The sequence below is a fragment of the Nansenia antarctica genome, assembly GCF_963989245.1.
Source record: "Nansenia antarctica genome assembly, chromosome: 1".
Taxonomy (NCBI): Eukaryota; Metazoa; Chordata; class Actinopteri; order Argentiniformes; family Microstomatidae; genus Nansenia; species Nansenia antarctica.
Window position 1 is genome coordinate 48235854 of NC_137674.1, and position 21771 is coordinate 48257624.

The window sequence follows — 21771 nt, forward strand, 5'->3', positions numbered from 1 at the left end:
TTGCCTCAGGCATAGCTGTAAACATGCTTAGCTACTATATTTGTTTCTGTAATCGCAGTTGCTTCTAGCTATGATATTTAAGATCACTTATCTAGTTACACAATCTTCAGCATAACAAGTTCATAAGATATGAAAAATGCACAAGAAAAAGGAATGGAATCCAAATAATTTTTATTCACAGTGGACAGCAGCTCCGGCCAAGGCTGTTTGCAGTTGTGAGCGTCCTCTGGAGGAGTCGGGCGCTAGAGACAGGAGAGAGAGTTCATATGAGCTTCACCAGGCCTATAGCTACAGAATAGAATACTTTATTAGTTTAGTTAGTATGTCCTTGGTCTATGTGTTCTATGTGTTGACTTACCTCTGCTGTGTCCATCGTCGTGAAGACGGTTACTGGGGGGACGGAGGCCGTCTGCCTGAATAGCAGCTCAGCAGCCCAAGGCTCTTCACAGATGTGAGCATCCTCTGGAGGCGGGAACGCTTCTGTTTCTTTGAAGCTCCGCTCTCCTCACAAGGCGTCGTCTCAGCTGTCACTGGGCTGGCCGCTAGAGAGAGGAGAGAGAGTTCATATGAGCTTCACCAGGCCTTTTTCTTCTCATCAAACAAGTCTTCAAATAATCAACATTCTACAGGGAGAAGTCAACAGAAAACCCTCTCACCTGCATCAGTGTTGGAGCTCTTCTTAAGGTCCTTGGCGCTCTTCCTAGCGCTCTTGGCGCACTTCTTAGTGCTCTTGGAGGCCTTGGTGGCCTTCTCTGAGCTCTTGGCACTCTTCATGCCACTACTTGTTCCGTTCATCTGCAACACAACAGAGTTCAGTCTACTTTTCTCCACCTCCCTGTCAAGCACCAGAGCCTTCTCAGCTGCTGCCAGCTTGTCCTCCAGGGCCTCACTCTGCAGGGCCTTGATGTGGTCCTCTGCCTCCCTGGTGGCTTTGACGGTCTCCAGGAGGGTCGCCTTGACCTCGGCCAGGCTCCCCTCAGTCTCTCGCTGGGCAGCGAGGGCCTGGCTCCTCTCCTTCTCCAGGTCGGAGTTGTCACAGACGAGGCTCCTCTTTTCTTGCTCCATATCGTGGAGCTTTTGGAGGAGGCTTTTCTCTCTCTGTCGGCCCTCCTCCACCTCCTCCCTCGCTCTCTCCAACTCCGCCTTTGCCAGAGGGCTGCTGGCCTTCTCCGCCTCCAGCTCAGAGTCCTTGGCCTCCAGCTCAGAGTCCTTGGCCACGGCCCTCCACTTGGCCTCCACCACAGCCCTCCATTTCTTCTTGTCCTCCTCCAGCTTCCTCTGAGCGATCCTGCTCATGACTACGAACCCTAAGAAACGGAAGGAAGAGAATATGAAATTACGTATTTTATATTTATATATTATTATTATAGAATGACTTGTCCCCTATGAGTTCATGGATGACTGTGAGGCTGTTTGAACTTCAAAAGTGACTGACGTATAGATATTGCGTGACATTGTGATCGAAGCATCAGTTGTAAGTAAGTAAGTAAGTAAGTAAGTAAGTAACGTGCCAACGTGCCAAAAATCTGTATCCTTGTTGTATTTCTACCTTCCTAAATGATGGCTAGGACGTCGGGTTATAAAGCAAAAGCTTCTTTATATAAAAAAATCTGTTGGCATACACTTTTGAGCACTTTCAAACAATAAACGAGTTATTGGATGTTCACTTTAATTCTGGACGTTACAATTTGCATTTCTCAAAAACAGTTACAGAGTTACCGATTGTCGATCCAAACAGAATTATATGGTGCCTATCTTTTCCATTAATTTGGAGTTGAAGCATGTACAGCAGGGTTCGAGTTATGTGGGAGCCAATGGGAGCTGAGCTCCCATAAGGAAGGTCTGAGCTCCCATGAAAGCAGTAAAATCATACATCTGTGGGGGTCGCTAATAATACATTACCACAACCATTATTTGATCAAAAATGTCAATGTAATGAGTATTATTTATATTTATTTATATGAGAAATATTCTAAAATAAACACGTTTTCCAAAAGAACTACGCGCACCAGCATTAATCTCCTGTGAATGACAGTATGCCTTTGACTGCCTGCACTTTACCACCAAGACACTATGGGGCGCAGTAGAATATTGTGCAACAGCAGAATATGATCGTTGAGCGCTTGCGAACGTGAAAACACGATTATTGAGAAGAAAACATTCAGTAGCTAGCTATCATGCCGCCTCAAAAAAGGCCACTGCTTCCGACCGAGTCGACAAGCCTGGAAAGTTTCGTGTTTTCATCCAAGAAACCAAACTTGAATTCAGCTGCCCTGTTATGACACCTAACGTTGAAACTGTTGAAATAGCAGAGCTCAAACAAAACCAAGTGCTTCCGAAGAAAGTAGCAGAACTCACCTCCAGTATGTATAAGGAGACAGCTAGTTCGTTCAGAGCAGCTTATACTGTCGCTAAAGAAAGGATGCCTTATACAAAACTGAATCCAATTATGAAACTTAATGAGATGAATGGCACGACAGTTGGCCCCTGCTCACCGATCCGATCATTCATGTGCCCAGATTGTAGAGCACATTGCACAAGAGATGAAACAAATTCATTTCTAATGTCAAATCACTTGATTCCCGTAGTAGCATAACATTAGATGAAAGCACAATTCATGGACGAGCATACATGATTATTTATGTCAGGTGCGATGTCACTGGAAATGGAGATGTGGACAATGTGTCGTGCTAACAGGGAAAGTGAATGGACTGTATAGCAAAAACAACAAAATTATTGGCAGAGATACCCGTGACTATCACTTATAGCTGTTGTTTCATGTGGTGTTGTTGATGTGGTGAAATGAGTAGCCTATGGCTAATTAAAACTTGTAAGTCCCAACGCTGTGTGGGCATGATTCGCGCGCGTGCATGAGAACATTTCGCACTGTTATTTTGGAGACCCCCTTAAAGCTCAGTTTATAACTCGAACCTTGGTAGAGGCTCCTCTTTTCTAGCTCCATATCGTGGAGCTTTTGGAGGAGGCCTTTCTCCACCTCCTCCCTCGCTCTCTCCAACTCCGCCTTTGCCAGAGCGCTGCTGGCCTTCTCCGCCTCCAGCTCAGAGTCCTTGGACTCCACCACGGCCCTCCACTTGGCCTCCAGCTCAGAGTCCTTGGCCTCCAGCTCAGAGTCCTTGGCCTCCAGCTCAGAGTCCTTGGCCTCCACCACGGTCCTCCACTTGGCCTCCAGCTCAGAGTCCTTGGCCTCCAGCTCAGAGTCCTTGGCCTCCACCACGGCCCTCCACTTGGCCTCCAGCTCAGAGTCCTTGGCCTCCAGCTCAGAGTCCTTGGCCTCCACCACGGCCCTCCATTTCTCCGTCTCCTCCTCCAGCTTCCTCTGAGCGCTCCTGCTCATGACTACGATATAAGAAACGGAAGGAAGAGAATATGAAATTACGTATTTTATATTTATATATTATTATTATAGAATGACTTGTCCCCTATGAGTTCATGGATGACTGTGAGGCTGTTTGAACTTCAAAAGTGACTGACGTATAGATATTGCGCGACATTGTGATCGAAGCATCAGTTGTAAGTAAGTAAGTAAGTAAGTAAGTAAGTAACGTGACAAAAATCTGTATCCTTGTTGTATTTCTACCTTCCTAAATGATGGCTAGGACGTCGGGTTATAAAGCAAAAGCTTCTTTATATAAAAAAATCTGTTGGCATACACTTTTGAGCACTTTCAAACAATAAACGAGTTATTGGATGTTCACTTTAATTCTGGACGTTACAATTTGCATTTCTCAAAAACCAACAAACTAAACTGTCAACTTCTATGACGTCTTGCCGCAAGGCCTTCTGGGACCAATTAAAGTGAATAATTTAACCTAAAAAGTTAAAACACTCTATTAATACAGGCGGGCCGTCAAGCCCGTAGACTTTTACTTGTCAAGGCACATTTTTAAAGCGCAAATCTGTAATTCAAGACTCTCCGGTAATTTACACACAAGACTCACGTTGATCTCTACTCAGCGCACACACACACACACACACACACACACACACACACACACACACACACACACACACACACACACACCTCCGGGTTGGTCCTCCGGGCTGGCTGCTCTATGGGCCTTGTTGTCGTCCCCGGGGGCCCTGAGGGGGGATGACGTCAGAGACTTGGAGAACGCCATGTCCTCATCCTCACACTCATTCTCCAGCTGCCCAGACTGGACCATGTGGACATTGAAGCCATCTTCTCCCTGGCTCTCCATCTCTCCCTGGCTCTCCATCTCTCCCTGGCTCTCCATCTCTCCCTGGCTCTCCTTCTTGTTTTTTGGCATTTCTGCAACTTTCTACAAACAACTGAACAAGGAAGAGAATGTGAAATTACGTATTTTATATTGATATTTTATTATTATAGAATGACTTGTCCCCTATGAGTTCATGGATGACTGTGAGGCTGTTTGAACTTCAAAAGTGACTGACGTTGATATTGCGCTGTGACATTGTGATTGAAGCATCAGTTGCAGGGGCAACGTGACAAAAACATACCTGTCAACATTGGGATTTGAAAATAAGGGATATTTCCCCGAAAATAAGGGATATCCCCCGCACGCCCCCGGGCGTGCAACAAGAATTGGGTTAACTAGTTCCTATGATTAAGTAAGTGACTACAGGTGATCAGAATCAGATACCTGGTTGAAAGTAAAATACTTTGAACATCCCTGCATATATACATGAAAACACAAAAGGGCATATCAATTCAGCACATTTATTTATACATTACTTGACACCATGATGTCAATGGGAAAAGAGCGGCGCAAAGCTACCAGCGATCATTTCAAAACGGAGATAACCGAGGCTGCGTTCGTAAATACGCTCTGAAAATCTGATCACCACTCATGGAATGCCTCTTGTCCAATCAAATTACTTGGTCCCTTTATGACGTCGCACCTAGTGTGCGTTCCGCGCTCTCAGAGCAAAATTACGAACGCAGCCCAAGTAACAAGAGGAAACAAGTCAACTCCCACATGGATATAACGATTGTGCGCATGCGCCAACGTCAAACAATTAAGTGTTAAATTATATTATATTATAGGTGAAAAATACGGGAGATTTACGGGAAAATATTTAAACGGGAGCACAGCGGGAAATAAAGGTAAAATACGGGAGAATCCCGGGAAAAACGGGAGGGTTGACAGGTATGGCCAAAAAGCCATTATCCTTTTCGTATTTCTACCTTCAAAAAATAAGGCTAGGACGTCGGGTTGTAAAGCAAAAGCTTCTTTATATAAGAATCTCTGTTGGCATACACTTTTGATCACTTTCAAACAATAAACGAGCTAGACTTTGACACTCAGCGGAGTCAGCGCTCGCGCGCACACACACCCGCGCAGCCACATCCAGACCCCCGCCCCACACACACACACCCAGTCACACACCCAGTCACACACACACACACACACACACACGCACACACACACCCGCGCAGCCACACCCAGACCCCCCCCCCCCCCCCACACACACACCCAGTCACACACACACACACACACACACACACACACACACACACACGCACACACACAAGTACGCTAACGTCCACAGGCGCTTACCTTGTGATAGCCTGTGTTGATCCTCGTGATACTGACATCAAACTGGCTCGATCGTCTTTTATAAACCCACATTTGATTGTGACGTTATTATGTCATCTCGAGTTCTCGACTGTTGTGATTATGACGTCATCCGTCTGAGTTTTGTCTGCAGCCCAGCCTGATCTCAGGAGCTCCATTTTTTTTTTTACATCTTTAAATCCATTAGGTCTAGGGCCTATCTATCCCCATCAATAGTTCACACTGCAGCAACAGCAGCATCACATCCGAGATACAGACAGTGCCAACTAAGTTACAGTAATAATGCTCTTTAGAGAAGTAGGCTACCTACAAAAACCTTCTGATGCCAAAAGCGCTCTCTCTTTGTTTCTCTCTCTCTCTCTCTCTCTCTCTCTCTCACACACACACACGCACACACACACACACACACACGCACGCACGCACGCACACACACACGCACGCACGCACGCACGCACACACACACACACACACACACACACACACACACACACACACACACACACACACACACACACACACACACAATATCGTTTTGATTTAAGTTATCCGTGGCAAATAAAGATATTAAACGGCAATTTATTGGTCCTTGATGTTGTTTCGCCAAACTTTGTGTGGAAAGAAGTAAATAGGCTAGTAGTATCCAGCTGCCTTACTTGTCACCCCTGAAAAATGCGAAAATGTCGGCTCATGCCAAAAAGAGGAAAGTGGATGCCAAACGCAGAACTTTCTAACAAATATGGACTACTAATTTTTTCTTTACTGAAGTCAAGGGTAAACCTGTGTGTTTGGTTTGTGGGGAGCATGTCGCCGTGTTTAAAGAGTACAATTTGAAACGGCATTACGAGACGAAACATGCCGAGAAATACAAAAACTTGACTGATGCCTAACGAGCGCGGACATCAACGGATTTACTAGCCAAGCTAGAAAAACGACAAGGCTGTTTTACAAAGCTGCATGCAGCCAGAGATGCAGCGACCAGAACCAGCTTTGTGATAGCCCACAAAATCGCCCAGAACAGTAAGCCATTCTCGGAGGGTCGAGTCTGCAGCACTGCTATGCCCAGAAAAAAAAGAAGCGTTTGAAAACATCCCGCTGTCCCGCCGCACCGTGACGAGAAGGGTGGAGGACATCGCAGAGAATCTGGAGTTTCAGCTGCAAAGTGAAGTGGGAAGCTTCGACTTTTTTTCTTTAGCTTTGGATGAGAGTTGTGACGTCCGTGACACAGCCCAGCTGCTCATATTCCTCCGGGGGATAACGCGCGACTTACGGAGGAGCTGGCAGCAATCCGGCCAATGAAAGGAACCACAACGATAGTTATGGAGATAGACTCCAGTTCTATGAGTGGAGCGGAGCCCCATAGGGGAGCTCTGCTCCTATTGGTTTACCCGCTACCTAAAGTAGCCAATGACTGAATTTTTCAATGTCTGCGCCCGCCCTGGGGTGCTATATAAAGGGGCGTCCTTCGCTCCCTCATTCTCCCAAACATATACAAAACAGCCGGGTTTGAACGAGTCGAAGTGGGCCAGCAGCCCTATGGGGCTCCGCTCCACTCATAGAACTGGAGTCTATCTCCATAACTATCGTTCTATATCGTGGAGCTCCGCCCCATAGGGGAGCTCTGCTCCTATTGGTTTAGGCGGAGCGAGCGAGGCCAAATGTACCCCCACTGAGACTATTAATCCGAAAACAATCTCAGCGGCACCCGGAGCTGACCACTGATGTTGGTTCAAGACAACCTTAAAAAGTTGGCCCAACCCACACCGAGTCTGCTCCACTGATCTAGCCCTTACGTGAGCACGCAGGGTCGTAGATCTAACGGAACATGTCCTGGAGGAGGTCCCCTCCCCAGGCACATCCGTAATCATCCTGACAGCACTTGAATAGCATCCCCAACCAGGGTAATCCAAGTGCCATCCCCACTACATCAGTCCTCAGCAAACTGAGGACAGAATGAGAAAGGATGACGAAGAAATATCACTTACCTAACCCTTACGTTGGGTTGTTGATCTAACCGAACATGTCCTGGAGGAGGGTCCCCTCTCCAGGCACATCCGTATTCATCCTGACAGCACTTGAATAGAATCCCCATGACCAGGGTAATCCAAGTGCCCTTCCCCCAACATCAGTCATCAGCAAACTGAGGACAGAATGGGAAAGGATTGAGGAAGAATATCACTGACCTAACCCTTACGTGAGCACGTAGGGTTGCTGATCTAACGGAACATGTCCTGGAGGAGGGTCCCTTTCCCAGGCACATCCGTATTCATCCTGACAGCACTTGAATAGAATCCCCATGACTAGGGTGATCCAAGTGCCTTCCCCACTACATCAGTCATCAGCAAAACTGAGGACAGAATGAGAAAGGATGAGGAAGAAATATCTTCCAAGTAATACCATATAAAAAGTGATGGCGACGACCAAGACGCCGCCACACATATCTCCTCCACTCCCACTCCCCTGAGAATGGCCACTGATGTGGCCATGCCCCTGGTGTCGGCACGGGCTGCCCCTTCGATTCGTATGCGAGGCTAATAGCCTCGCAAAATCAAAGGGACAGCCTCTGCTTTGAGAGTGGTGTCCCAGCTTTCTGTCCGCCATAGCAGATCAGAAGCCGGGGAGAAGATCTCAGTCCTGCCGTGCGCTTCACATTATTGTGCCAACGCGCGCACCGGACAATACAATGTAAAACGCCTCTCCCTCTCTCCGTCGTGAGGAGGAGGACAAAAAGGCGCTCAGAGCACAGTTCTGAACCCTAAAAACACGATTCTCCGTAGGGATAAAAACCGGGTTAGGGCGTAATCCAGCTTTTGTTTCGTCATCAGACATGATCAAACAATCTGCCCGTGACGAGAGAGCGCACAAACACTCGCTCGCTCAGCCGTAGTCAAGGCGAGGAGTAGACTCGTCTTGAGAGACAATAAAACGCAACCCTCATGACAAGCTGAGATGGCAGCGTAAAACTTTAATAGTTCCTGCCGCCAATCCCTTGTCAACAGCGACTGTAAGAAGCACAAGAACGTTTCGACCCGACAACAGACAGGGTCAACGTCCTGTCCCTCACACCACTGTGTAAAACTCGCCAGCGCGCCGCATATCCCTTTGCAGTGGATTGCGCGCGCGCACTCTGAATGGTCTGAATGACCGCGTCTGTCAGACCCCTTCGTTCTAACAATCCCTCTCAGTAACCAGGCCATGAGGGGCCCCCCCTCATAGGCGGCCCCTTCACCAAGCCTCCGGCTTGAGAGAGTGCATCTTGTCGATGAGGTATGGGCCATGGGCCCTCTACCAACATCTCCATCAGTTCCGGAAACCACGGGGCTCCGGGACGGTCCGGGGCTACAAGAATTAACTCTAGCCTCTCTGACCTCACTCGTGCCAACAGTGGGAGGATAGATGTCAGGGGTGGGAACGCGTATAACAGGACCCTCGGCCATGGGTGGTGTGCGAATGTATCGACTCCCAATGGCGGGTTGTCCTGTTCGCGCAGGCCGCAGGGAGAACCAAAGGTGACACTGCGCATTCGTCCGTGACGCAAACAGAACCACTTCTGCTTGCCCGAACCATGCCCAAATCAGCGACACAATGGAGGGTGCTAACCTCCAGTCGTCGTCCCTCGGGCCTCCCCGTGATAACAGATCTGCTCCTTCGTTGAGCAGACCTGGAATGTGGAGAGCTTTCAGCGAACTCAGGCGACTCCGCGCGCGATGACGCGCGGGTCTCTCCAGTAGCTCAGGTCGGTTTTAACCGATCTCTGTATTACAATCAACTTGCGACGGCGTCTCACTGGAATCAGTCGCAGTCCTGCGAACCGCCTCTGCAGTCCGCGCATGTGTAACAGGCCTAAGGGGACCACTACATGGGCTGTAGACATCAGTCCTAGTAAGGACCTCCTTGACAGAGCGGTGATCGTATTTGTCACTCGACACACCCGGAGAGCTGACGTCAGTGTCGCTCTCCGTGGTGCCGATAAACTGGCCTTCATCTCGGCAGTATCCAACTGAATGCCTTGATAGGAAAACTGTTGAACCGGCCACGGAGCACTCTCTGTCCAGTTTACAGCTAACCCCAGCTGAGTGAGGTGCTGCACCAGTGAGGTTGCGTCCCGAATGGCTCGATTTGGGCATTGGGCCAAGACCAGTAGGTCGTCGAGATATGCTAATATGCGTATCTCGTTTCGCCTCAGTGGTTCGAGTGCTGTCTGCACGCATTCGGAGAAATTCGAGGAGCAAGCGTGTACCCGAAGGGCAGGCGCGTGTACTCGTAAACCTTCCCTTGGAAAGTAAAACGTAGGAATTTCCTGTGCCACTCTGTGATTGGCACACGAAATACGCGACCCTCAGGTATCTACGAAAAGGGGCGTTTCGCCACTCTCTCGTTGAGGACCCTAAATCTAGTCTGGGTCTCATGTCTCCCGAATTCTCTGGGACAAGGAAATATGAGGAGTACCACCTCATGTCTCACTGGTCCCTCGGAACCAATGTCACTGCGCCCTTTGTTAGGAGATTCGTAATCTCCTCCTGGAGCGCACATGTCTTTATCGGGCAGGACAACAAACAGTCTCTCTCATGTCCCTGAAGGGCGGAGGAGGCTGAATGAACTGTAGTGCATATCCCCTCCTCAATGTCCTGTCTAGTCAGCCCGACAGAATACCTGTCCCTTCTAGCCATTCTGCATAACGCAACAACAGCGGCTGGACCGTCTGTTGTGGTGCAGTCGACAGAAAAAACTAGAATTTCTGTATGATCCCAGCCGCCGCTGTACACCGAGGAGGTGGCACAGCCCAAGGCGGGGTCATTTCGAAGGGATGGGCTGCCGTCTGTAAAGAGTGTTTGTTATGTGTAACAATGCTCTTTATTGACGCAGGTTTATTATGCCTGATAATCAAAGAACCGGCCGCACGCTCACGAGCTGGGCCAGGTCCTGATAGACATGGAGGGGTTTTTGATGTACATCACGACCCCTCTATACGGCTACAGACAGGGGTGTTTAACCTCTATTGTGTCGTGATAGGGGTAAAAACGTTAGGCAGAGAGCTGGTCACACGCTAGTAAGCTGGTCCAGTCTCCGCCTTTGTTTCTAACCGGTAGCGATTGGACCACGCCCTGACAAGGCAGGTGGGTCACCGCTCTGGTAGATAACAGTCCCTCTATACGACGACATACAGGGGTGTTTAACCCGCTTCGTGTCGTGATAGGGGTAAGCCTGTTAGGCAGAGAACTGGTCACACGCCGGTAAGCTGGGCCCGTCTCTACTGTTATGCAGAAAAAACTGGCCACACGCCGGTAAGCTGGGCCAGTCTCCGTCTTGTTTCTAATCGGTAGCGATCCGACCACACTCTGACAAGGCAGGTGGGTCTCCGCTCTGGTAGATTGCATGGAAAAAGCCACCTTTACTGAAAAAGTAATGTGGGGATTTACCCTCTTTTGCCTCTTTATTTTTTGAGGTAGGAACAACTGGTGGGGGTCATCACCGACCCTCCCGCCAGTGAAAGCGGTGGCGGGGTCATTACCGAACCCCCGCCAGTCACGCATTCCTCTTGCGTTTACCCCCACGCCATGCTGTGGGGGGGTTACGCTGCCGTGGGGGGCCGAAGCGGGCACCCTCGGTGGTCGGCGGCGGAGGCTGGGAAGCCTGAGTAGGGTATGGCGCCGTCGGTAGAGGCGGAGCCCACCCTGCATTACGCCGCGCCCTCCGTTTCGCAGTCGCCGTCACTGACGGTCTACCTGCGGAAGAAGAAGAAGAGGTGGAAGGTCGCTGAAGAGGGAGGTGTCTGGCCAGGTGCTTTTTAGCCTCCTCCATCGCGGCCAGGCGCTTTGTCATGGTATCCATGGCGGGACCGAATAGCCCTTGTCGCTCTATTGGAGCATTCAGCAGGGCCATCCGGTCCGCCCCGGTCATGGTGGTAAGAGACAGCCACATTTGCCGCTGCTGTACCACCGCATTTGCCATCAGGCGACCTCCACAGGTCGCGACGCCCTGGGCCAGGTGCATCGTCGCTGCACTGAGCTTGCTCAGGAGCTCCGTCTCCGCCGCAGACAGACCGTCGGGTCGGTCTGCGGTGAGCTTCGCAATGGCAGCGGTAAACATGGCGATGTTATTTGCCGCCGCTGCCGCCTGGGCACCGAGAGCGTAGCTCTTGTCCACCAGGGCGGCGTTAAATTTGTCACGCTGGTTAGGCAGCGTGGGTTTCTTGGGCACCGACCAAGCGCTGGACCCCGGCACCAAGTAGGCCGCCAGCGCTGGTTCGAGCGGTGGGGAGCCATTGGTCATCCCCTCCGCGAGTCCCTCCACTCTAGTAAAGGGCAGGAACGCCTTTACCGGCGCCCTGCTTGTGAGTGGTTCCCTCCACGTGTCCTCCACAAACTTATCCAAGCCTGGGAGGACAGCGTTAGGAGGTTGGTCCTGTCGTTTCGCCCTCCCCCCGTAAAACAATTCCTTCTCCCAGAAGGACTCCGTCGTTGGGGGAGGGGAGGCAGGACGGGGGATCCCCAACACATCCGCCGCAGCTTCCAGGAGGTCCTGGAAGTCGTGGAGGAGTGATGGGGGGGCGATGGCGGGGAGCTCGTGAGCCTCTACCTACCGCTCGCCCTCATCAGAGCTCTCTGACCCTGACACCGACGCCGACCACACAGCTGGCTGAGGGCGGCTTGATATCAGGGCTGGCTGAGCGGGCGGGACCATCCCTACTCGGGGAGTCGCCCGCCCAGAACGCCGCTCTGGGGCCTGTCCGGACGTATCATCGGCAGAGTTATCCAAGTCGGATAGCATCTCCGAGATAGCGCCCGTCAGGGGAACGCTCTCCTTGAACCAGGCCATCCTCCTACTCCTGTCCTCGACGGAAAGGAGAGAGCAGGGGAGGCAGCTGGGGGAGGCGACCAACGCCGCCTCGGCATGTTCGGGGCCGAGGCAGACGTGGCAGTAGTCGTGTCCGTCCTCCGCTGCTAGGGAGCGGCAGCGGCAGGAGTCCCGGAAAAACTTCTTTATCGGCGGCGGACGATCCATCTCGAAGGGAAAGGCTGGCGGGTCCTCCAGTCTAGTAGTCGTCCTTCTCAGTCTTCAGATTCAACCCGTGCTGAACTTTTTGGGAGAATGAGGGAGCGAAGGACGCCCCTTTATATAGCACCCCAGGGCGGGCGCAGACATTGAAAAATTCAGTCATTGGCTACTTTAGGTAGCGGGTAAACCAATAGGAGCAGAGCTCCCCTATGGGGCGGAGCTCCACGATATAGAACGGGGAGTGATCTGTTCACCGAGGTCAACGCATGCATGGACAAACTGGGACTCGAATGGGACAGACTGGCAGGTGTCACTACGGATGGATGTCCGAATTTGACAGGGAAAAATGTTGGGCTTTTGAAAAGAATGCAAGATAAAGTGAGTGAACTCAACGCAGAGCAGAAATTGGTGTTTATACATTGTATTATTCATCAGCAAGCGTTGTGCAAGTCAGTGTTAAAACTTAGTCATGTGGTTGATGTTGTTACTACAACAGTTAATTTCATCAGAGCGCGAGCATTAAATCACAGGCAGTTTGTTTCACTATTGGAGGAGCAAGAGAGCGAACATGGTGATGTCAGGTACCACACAGCTGTCAGATGGCTCAGCCTGGGCAAAGTGCTAAAAAGGTTTTGGGTTCTGAAATCAGAGATAAAGGAGTTTTGTGAGATGAAAGGCAAAACCATCCCAGAGCTGTCTGATGAGGACTGGATGGCAGATTTATCATTTGCTTGATGTGGCTGCAATGATGAATGAACTGAACACACAACTGCAGGGCAAGGGCCTTTTTGTTCATGAAATGCATAGCCATGTGAAAGCCTTCATGACAAAGTTGCAATTCATTTCAAGGCAACTAGGCAGCAACAATCTCAAACACATGAAAACCCTGAAAGAAGTCAAACCAGCTGATCACCGGCACAGGTACTCATCCATGTTAGGAGCACTGCATGATGAATTTTCAAGGCGTTTTCAATATTTCAAAAAGGTTGAGGATGAAATGCAGCTGGTTTCCTCTCCCTTTACCTGCAGTGTTGTTCAGCTTGAACTCATTGACCTGCAGTCTGATTCACTACTGAAAGAGCACTTCAAGTCAGCATCACTGCTAGAGTTCTACTCTGCTCTCAAGGAGGATAACCTTCCAAACATGAGGAGACATGCTCAGAAGATATTGGTTCTCTTTGGATCCACCTACATATGTGAACAGACATTCTCAGTCATGAAGTTTACCAAATCCAGGTACAGATCCTCTCTCTCACTGATGAACATCTGTCAGCTGTGCTTCGCATCTCCACCTCAGACATTCAACCTGACTTTGATGGACTTGTTAAAGCTCAACAGAGACTGGATTTCTCACACTGAATGAAAAAAAAAGAACTGAAGAACACTAAAATGTGGGAATATAACAAGTGAAATGGGACACTTGATCCTTTTCTTTTTTTCTGCACAGTAAAAAAAAAGAACTGAAGAACACAAAAATGTGGAAATATAACAAGTGAAATGGGACACTTTTTGTTGTGCACAGTTCTGAAAACATTAAATGTTTAATATAGGCATGTAAAGTCAAAAAGGCTACAAAACTGGGACACTTTTCTTTACACAGTTACACAGTTCAGTGACATGTGTTGTTTATTTTGGCTACAAAGATGATGTGATGTCTTTAGAAAGCAAAAAAAAAGCCTTGTTTCAATAGTACATGAAACTCAAAATGCCCTTTGTTATTAATGTGACTGAAAATTGGAAATTCTATTTGAATAAATGATATTTTTTAAAGCTAACCTCACCTTTTAATTGCCAAATAATAACATACACTCTTACCAGCGGTCAAAACAATGGCATTTACTGCTTTTTATATAGAAATAAAATGCAATTATGCATAATTGAGTTCGGAATTTTGGCCCGGCCCTCCAAAATATTTTCAGTTGCTCATTTGGCCCCCTGGGAAAAATAACTGCCCACCCCTGCCTTAGAAGCTCCTCTCTGCTCATGGGGAGTCGTCACAGCTGTGGGCGCTGGGAGGGCCGCTAGAGAGAGGAGATGGTTCCTATGAGCTTCACTAGGCCTATAGCTACAGAATAGAATGCTTTATTAGTTTGGTTATTATGTCCTTAGTCCATGTGTTCTATACGTGACTTACCTCTGCTGTGTCCATCGTCATGGGCAACCTTGATGTCCTCCTGTCCTGGGGCTGGAGGCTGGACACCTATCTTGTTGCTCCTCCTGGAGAACTACATTAGTTGTTAGAGAAGAAGAATCAATGGCAGAACATATCTGTAAATGTAACTCTTAAAACTCCTCTATTCCTACAACAACAATAGCCTCCACTAACCTCCACTAACCTCCAAAAACCTCCACAAACCTCCACTAACCTCCACTAACCTCTACTAACCTCTACTAACCTCCACTAACCTCCACTAACCTCCACTAACCTCCACAAACCTCCACAAACCTCCACTAACCTCCATTAACCTCCACTAACCTCCACTAACCTCCCCTAACCTCCACTAACCTCCACTAACCTCCACTAACCTCCACTAACCTCTACTAACCTCCACTAACCTCCACAAACCTCCACTAACCTCTACTAACCTCCACTAACCTCCACTAACCTCTACTAACCTCCACTAACCTCTACTAACCTCCACTAACCTCCACATACCTCCCCTCACCTCCACTAACCTCCCCTAACCTCCACTAACCTCCACAAACCTCCACTAATCTCCACTAACCTCCACTAACCTCCACAAACCTCTACTAACCTCCCCTAACCTCCACAGGCCTCCACTAACCTCCCCTAACCTCCACAAACCTCCACTAACCTCCACAGGCCTCCACTAACCTCCACTAACCTCCACTAACCTCCACAAACCTCCACAAACCTCCACTAACCTCCACTAACCTCCCCTAACCTCCACTAACCTCCACTAACCTCCACAGGCCTCCACTAACCTCCCCTAACCTCCACAAACCTCCACTAACCTCCACAGGCCTCCACTAACCTCCACTAACCTCCACTAACCTCCACAAACCTCCACAAACCTCCACAAACCTCCACTAACCTCCACTAACCTCCACAAACCTCCACTAACCTCCACTAACCTCCACAAACCTCCACTAACCTCCACTAACCTCCTCTAACCTCCCCTAACCTCCACTAACCTCCACTAACCTCCCCAGACCTCCACTAACCTCCACAAACCTCCACTAACCTCCACACACCTCCCCAGACCTCCACTAACCTCCACTAACCTCCACTAACCTCCACTAACCTCCCCAGACCTCCACTAACCTCCCCTAACCTCCACAAACCTCCACTAACCTTCACAGGCCTCCACGAACCTCCACTAACCTCCACAGGCCTCCACTAACCTCCACTAACCTCCACAAACCTCCACAAACCTCCACTAACCTCCACTAACCTCCACAGGCCTCCACTAACCTCCACAAACCTCCACAAACCTCCACAAACCTCCACTAACCTCCACTAACCTCCACTAACCTCCACAAACCTCCACAAACCTCCACAAACCTCCACTAACCTCCACTAACCTCCACTAACCTCCACAAACCTCCACTAACCTCCACTAACCTCCACAAACCTCCACTAACCTCCCCAGACCTCCACTAACCTCCACTAACCTCCACAAACCTCCCCAGACCTCCACCAACCTCCACTAACCTCCACTAACCTCCACTAACCTCCCCAGACCTCCACTAACCTCCACTAACCTCCACTAACCTCCCCTAACCTCCACAAACCTCCACTAACCTCCACAGGCCTCCACTAACCTCCACTAACCTCCACAGGCCTCCACTAACCTCCACTAACCTCCACAAACCTCCACAAACCTTCACTAACCTCCACTAACCTCCATTAACCTCCACAAACCTCCACTAACCTCCACTAACCTCCACTAACCTCCACTAACCCCCACAGAGAGAGAGACTGAGAGAGAGAGAGAGAGAGAGAGAGAGAGAGACTGAGAGAGAGAGAGACACTGAGGGTGAATCCCAATTCACCACTCCGGCTCCGTTTTCACCCTTCCGTTTTGCGCGTTCACATGTAGCCGTAGTGGCGTCCCAATTCATTACTCATTTAGGGTTAGGGTTAGGGTTAGGGTTGACTCCGTTCTGAGAAAATCTTGACCCTCGTTCGATTCGGAGCCATGAGACTCCCTTCCGGCATGCATTGCGATTTGCGAAACATCTACAGAAATGTTCTTTTCGCTCTCGTAATACGGAAGCGAGCCTGAAATGTCATTTACTTTTTCTGGAATTACTTGTAATTAAAGACTTGAAAAAATATGATAACCATTGTATTATCTTAGTTTAATGTCATTTCAATGCATCATAGACCTTTTCTTTACAACAAGCATAACAAAAAAAGATCGCTATTATGCCTCTATTGTGCCTATGCAGGAGAGCCCCATTGCAGGAGAGCACAGCCTTCCCATAATATAATATATTATATAATAATAAAAGGAGCGTGATTCACATCGAGATGTACATTCCTGTTTAGAAATAAAAGATGACCTTTGGCGTTTGACAGCGGATGATGATAGACATATTTAATGTGAAGTTATCTATCTAACGTTAGGCTGATGTGTGCATGATAGACGCGCATGACATATTTCCATGTTTTATTTACAGCTATGACATGTATTAAACCAAAACAACCCGCAATCCTATCCGAGCAGTTGTTATTATGTAATATTGTTGATGGGTTATATAATTTAATGTTATTTCAATGCATTATAGACCTTTTCTTTACAACAAGCATGACCAAAAAAAATTCACTTTTATGTCGGTGCTGTGTCTAACGCCGGGTGCACACCGCGGACAGTGACCCACCGTTCTGGCGCAACCTGGTGGGATGGACTTGACGTACTTCAACGTGCGATGCAGACGCAACAACTCTACTCGTGTTGCTAGCGAAGTTTCCCACAGAAGTGGGGAAAAAAACGTCAGATCAGATATATAAACGGGTTATTTTGATAAACTGGACACATTTTGTGAATATATATGGTTACTTTCTCGCCTGAAAACATATAAAAACTTCATAAAATGACATATTAACACTTGTAGAGCCAAATTACAGATTTTAGCCAATGGCGGCCAAAATTGAGGATTTAAAATCTGAGGCGAGAGCTCCGGGCAAGAAACTACTTCCGGTTTACTTCCGGATCCAACGCAACGCAAAAAGCTGATTTTTTTTTGACTGATTGCCGCACCCTGACGGTCAAGAAACGCAATGCAGAGCAAGGCAACTGATCAACGCAACGGCCCCATTGAGATGAATGACTTCCGGTGCAACGCAATGGCCCTGTGTGCACGGAGCGTAACGTTACAGTAACGCAACGCTGCATGACAGTCGAGCATTTCAGAGATGTACAATCATAAATCAATTATTACCTGTGGCGTTTGACAGCGGTACACATATGTAAAGTTATCTATCAAACGTTCGTCTGACTTGTACATGATGCGCATTTTGACCTATTTCCTTGTAGCAATCTAATCAGAGCAGTTGTTATTAGGTAACATTATTAATGGGTTGTATCATTCATTTAAATGCATTATAGACCTTTTCTTTATAACAAGCACAACAACAACAAAACGTTATTATGCCGATGTGCTGTGTGTCTAACGTTACAAGCTGATTTGTGCATGACAGCCGCATTGACATATTTCCATGTCTGATGTCTAATGTCTAATGTCTGATGTACTATTGTCATTTCAATGCATTATAGACCTTTTCTTTACACGCTTCGCACACTAGGTGGGCCGCGAATACTGTAGAGATTTGTAAAGTGGGCCGTGAGTCCAAAAAGGTTGGGAACCGCTGCTGTAGAGAACAGTGAGTCCGCTATTACAGACTAAAATACCAAGGTTTTAATTACATTATTTTAATATACTGTAATCGGTTGTGAACTAAAGTGGGCCCGTCTGAGGCATGAAACTCCAGAGCTGAAAATGAGTCCCCACTCCGACCCTGCCCAGATGGGATGGGAAGGAACTACACCGAAGTCCCACTAGATGCTTTATGGACTATAATGATAAATGCATGTGATGTTAATTATTATTGGTTATGAATCAAAGAACAGTTATTGAGTTTAAGACGATTTAATCAAAGTTACATACATACATACATGTCTGTTCTCCGCTGGCCTGGGCTGGAAAGAGGCAGATCTCCCCCTAGCCTGCTAGTTTTGTTCCCCTTGTAAGAGAGGAGGGGCCAGAGTGTATGTGTGTGTGTGTGTGTGTGTGTGTGTGTGTGTGTGTGTGTGTGTTTGCTTTACAAGGGTCCCAACCCCCAGAGGTCTCTGTTGGTCATCTGGTTGCCATAGAACCCTCATTGTAACTTAGAGGGCATCATGCCCTTGCATGCCCTGGTATGTGTGTGTGTTTAAAATATACTACATATTCATACATAGATCATTGGGTCTCACCCTGGTTCATCACAATATGTAAATACAGTCACAGGCCATAGCCTATCACCTTATCTAGATGGTCATGAGGGCCGTCCCCGGCCACTATCATACTATCTATGCATGTGTGTGTGTTTAAGTAGAAATATACGACACATCCCCCCTCGGACCACCCAGAGGGTGTTCCGAAACTAAACGACCACAAAACAAAAACAAAAACACAAAACCCCACAAACCGCAACTAAGACACCAAAGATTTAAAAAAAAAACAAAAAAACAACAACACAGAAAAACTACACCAACACACAACACAAGAACTAAACACAGTACATCATACATATTTCAACACAAAAACTTCCAACGACCAACGTCTTCTTGTTACTCGCATCTTCAGAACAACCTTTACCGCTGTCTCAGATTGATAACCTTTCCTAGTCAGGAGCTTATTCTTCGTTGCGCTAGGAACAGAACTTCTTTCCTATCTTTGTATAACCACCACATCACTTCTCAACTGACCTCAATCACATACGATATAGAAACAAACAAACAATACACAAATAATGACATTCCGTTATCATAACACATAATTCTCCAACAGTAAGCATAGGACAAAGGGAATGCATTAATGCATAGATCTTCACCTCAGGTGAGGACTAGTCTTCTGAAAAGTTCATCAACGTGGACTGAGTGACTGATTTTCCAAAAACAGTCAATGAGGCCCTGTCTCCTAAGAAAGTCAAAAATCATGTCTGCTATAATAGGTGCTCCTATCTTAGCAAAATAAGTTTCCCATGCCCCTAAGACCGTTTCCAGCCATGCTATCATCTGCTGTCCATTCCCGTCGTTCCCTTTGATCTGCTGCTTCACTACCCTATTCATAGTCTTTAATCTTTTCCTAACTGGTCGTCGTCCGTCAGTGTCATTGAGGTACAGGCAGCCGCCTGGTCCCCTCCCACGCTGATCAAGGTCTGGGGAGTCGCCCTCAGCATCATCTGAAGCATGATGCAGGCACTCGCCAGCATCCCCAGTAGCACAGGTGTCCAGGCTTTGGACACTCCCAGGCTGGACCTCCAGACTGTCAACACTCTCTGCTTCGTTGGTTTCTGGTTTATTGGCATCTGGACAGCTTTCCACTGTCCCCTCGGCTTCAGGCATTGCCGGTAATATCACTGGCTGTAACGCTGGCATTGCCACTGGCTCTGGCAACACCACAGCATCTCGTCGTAGCTCCTCCTTCTCAGGTTCTCTGGGGACCTCGGCACCTGTTGGCACAACATCCTGCCTACTCTGTACATCCACCCCCCTGTCCACCACCCGTGGCCCTATTGGGGTAGGGATATGCCCAGACACCACTGGTGTACCCACTCTGATGTTGTTTCTCCAACAGACCCCACATTGACCTAAAGCATGGTCAATCTGTTCCATCAAATATGGACTCCAAAACCCATATTCCTTGGTGATCTTGCGTCTTACCTCCCCCCTAGCCACATGTGCTAATCCATGAGCTTCCCGTATTAACATGCCTATTAAATCTGAGGGTGCTACAACCAACCCCTCATGATTCCTCCATAGACCTGTGTCATCCTGACTTGCCCCCCTTGCTAGCCAAACGTTCTTGTCTAACGTAGTTACTCTACTCTGTAACATCAATAAATCCTCAAGTGTGACCATGCCCTGTAATTGCTTTTCATGTGCGACCAGAAGACCTTTACCTGCCTTGTCTGCTCCTGTAATGGCTTTGGCTGCATCTTCTGCAGCCCTGTTACCTTGTGTGACATGTGATGAGTCAGACCTGTGTGTGGCACACTTCACTATGGCTAATTCCTTTGGCTTCATCATGGCTTGTAACAGCTTCATGATCTGTGCGTGATGCTGTATAGGCGTACCATCAGTTCTCTTAAAACCCCGCCCCCTCCATACAGCTCCATTAAAATGACAAACATTATGTGCATAGGCAGAGTCGGTGTACACTGTCACTCTCCGTCCGGTTCCCAAGTTGCATGCTTCTGTGAGGGCAATCAACTCAGCCAACTGAGCTGAGCAAGGCTGAGGAACTGCCTCAGCCTGTTCCACAATAAACTTTGAATTTTGTGCTTTAACTAAGGAATACCCAGCGCACAAAGTTTCTCCTACCCGGTAACAAGACCCATCAACCCAATATTCTATATCAGCTCCCTTTAAAGGCAAAGCTTGTAGGTCTGTTCTATGCTTAATCACTCTGGCTGTCGATGGAATCTGAGCACCGGATGGCATCGTCACCTGACAGCCGTCAGGTGTGCATTTTACTGTACAGTTCAATTGGCATTGAGCATCTCTCCCTAGCAGCCCTGTTGGCGTGTGTTCTGACACAAGTGTTGGCAGAGTTGCTCTCTGTCCCTTGTACTCTAAGTCTACAAGCTCAGTTGTAGGAATCAGCTGTTTAATTCCCTCAAATCCGATTGTCTTCACATATTCTCCAGACATAGGAAGGTGCGTGGCGTCTTCAGGCTTCTTTGTCACCACCAGCTGGCACCTCCCACTCGGATCTTCCGGGCACCCCTATAGGCCAGCTGCTGGGCCTCCGTAAGGGTTCATCACTCCTGGAGCAGGTGTAGTAGGAGGCCAATATCCTCCTCCTTGGCTCCCCCCTGCGCCCCCCTGGGGCCTGTTGTAGCAGGTACAGGCTAGATGTCCATTCTGGTCGCATTGGTAACACGGTTCTAGCATCTTCTTCCCTGCTGCTGTCCATCCCCCTGGTGGTGGTCCTTGGCCAGGCTGTGTGTACGGCTGGTATG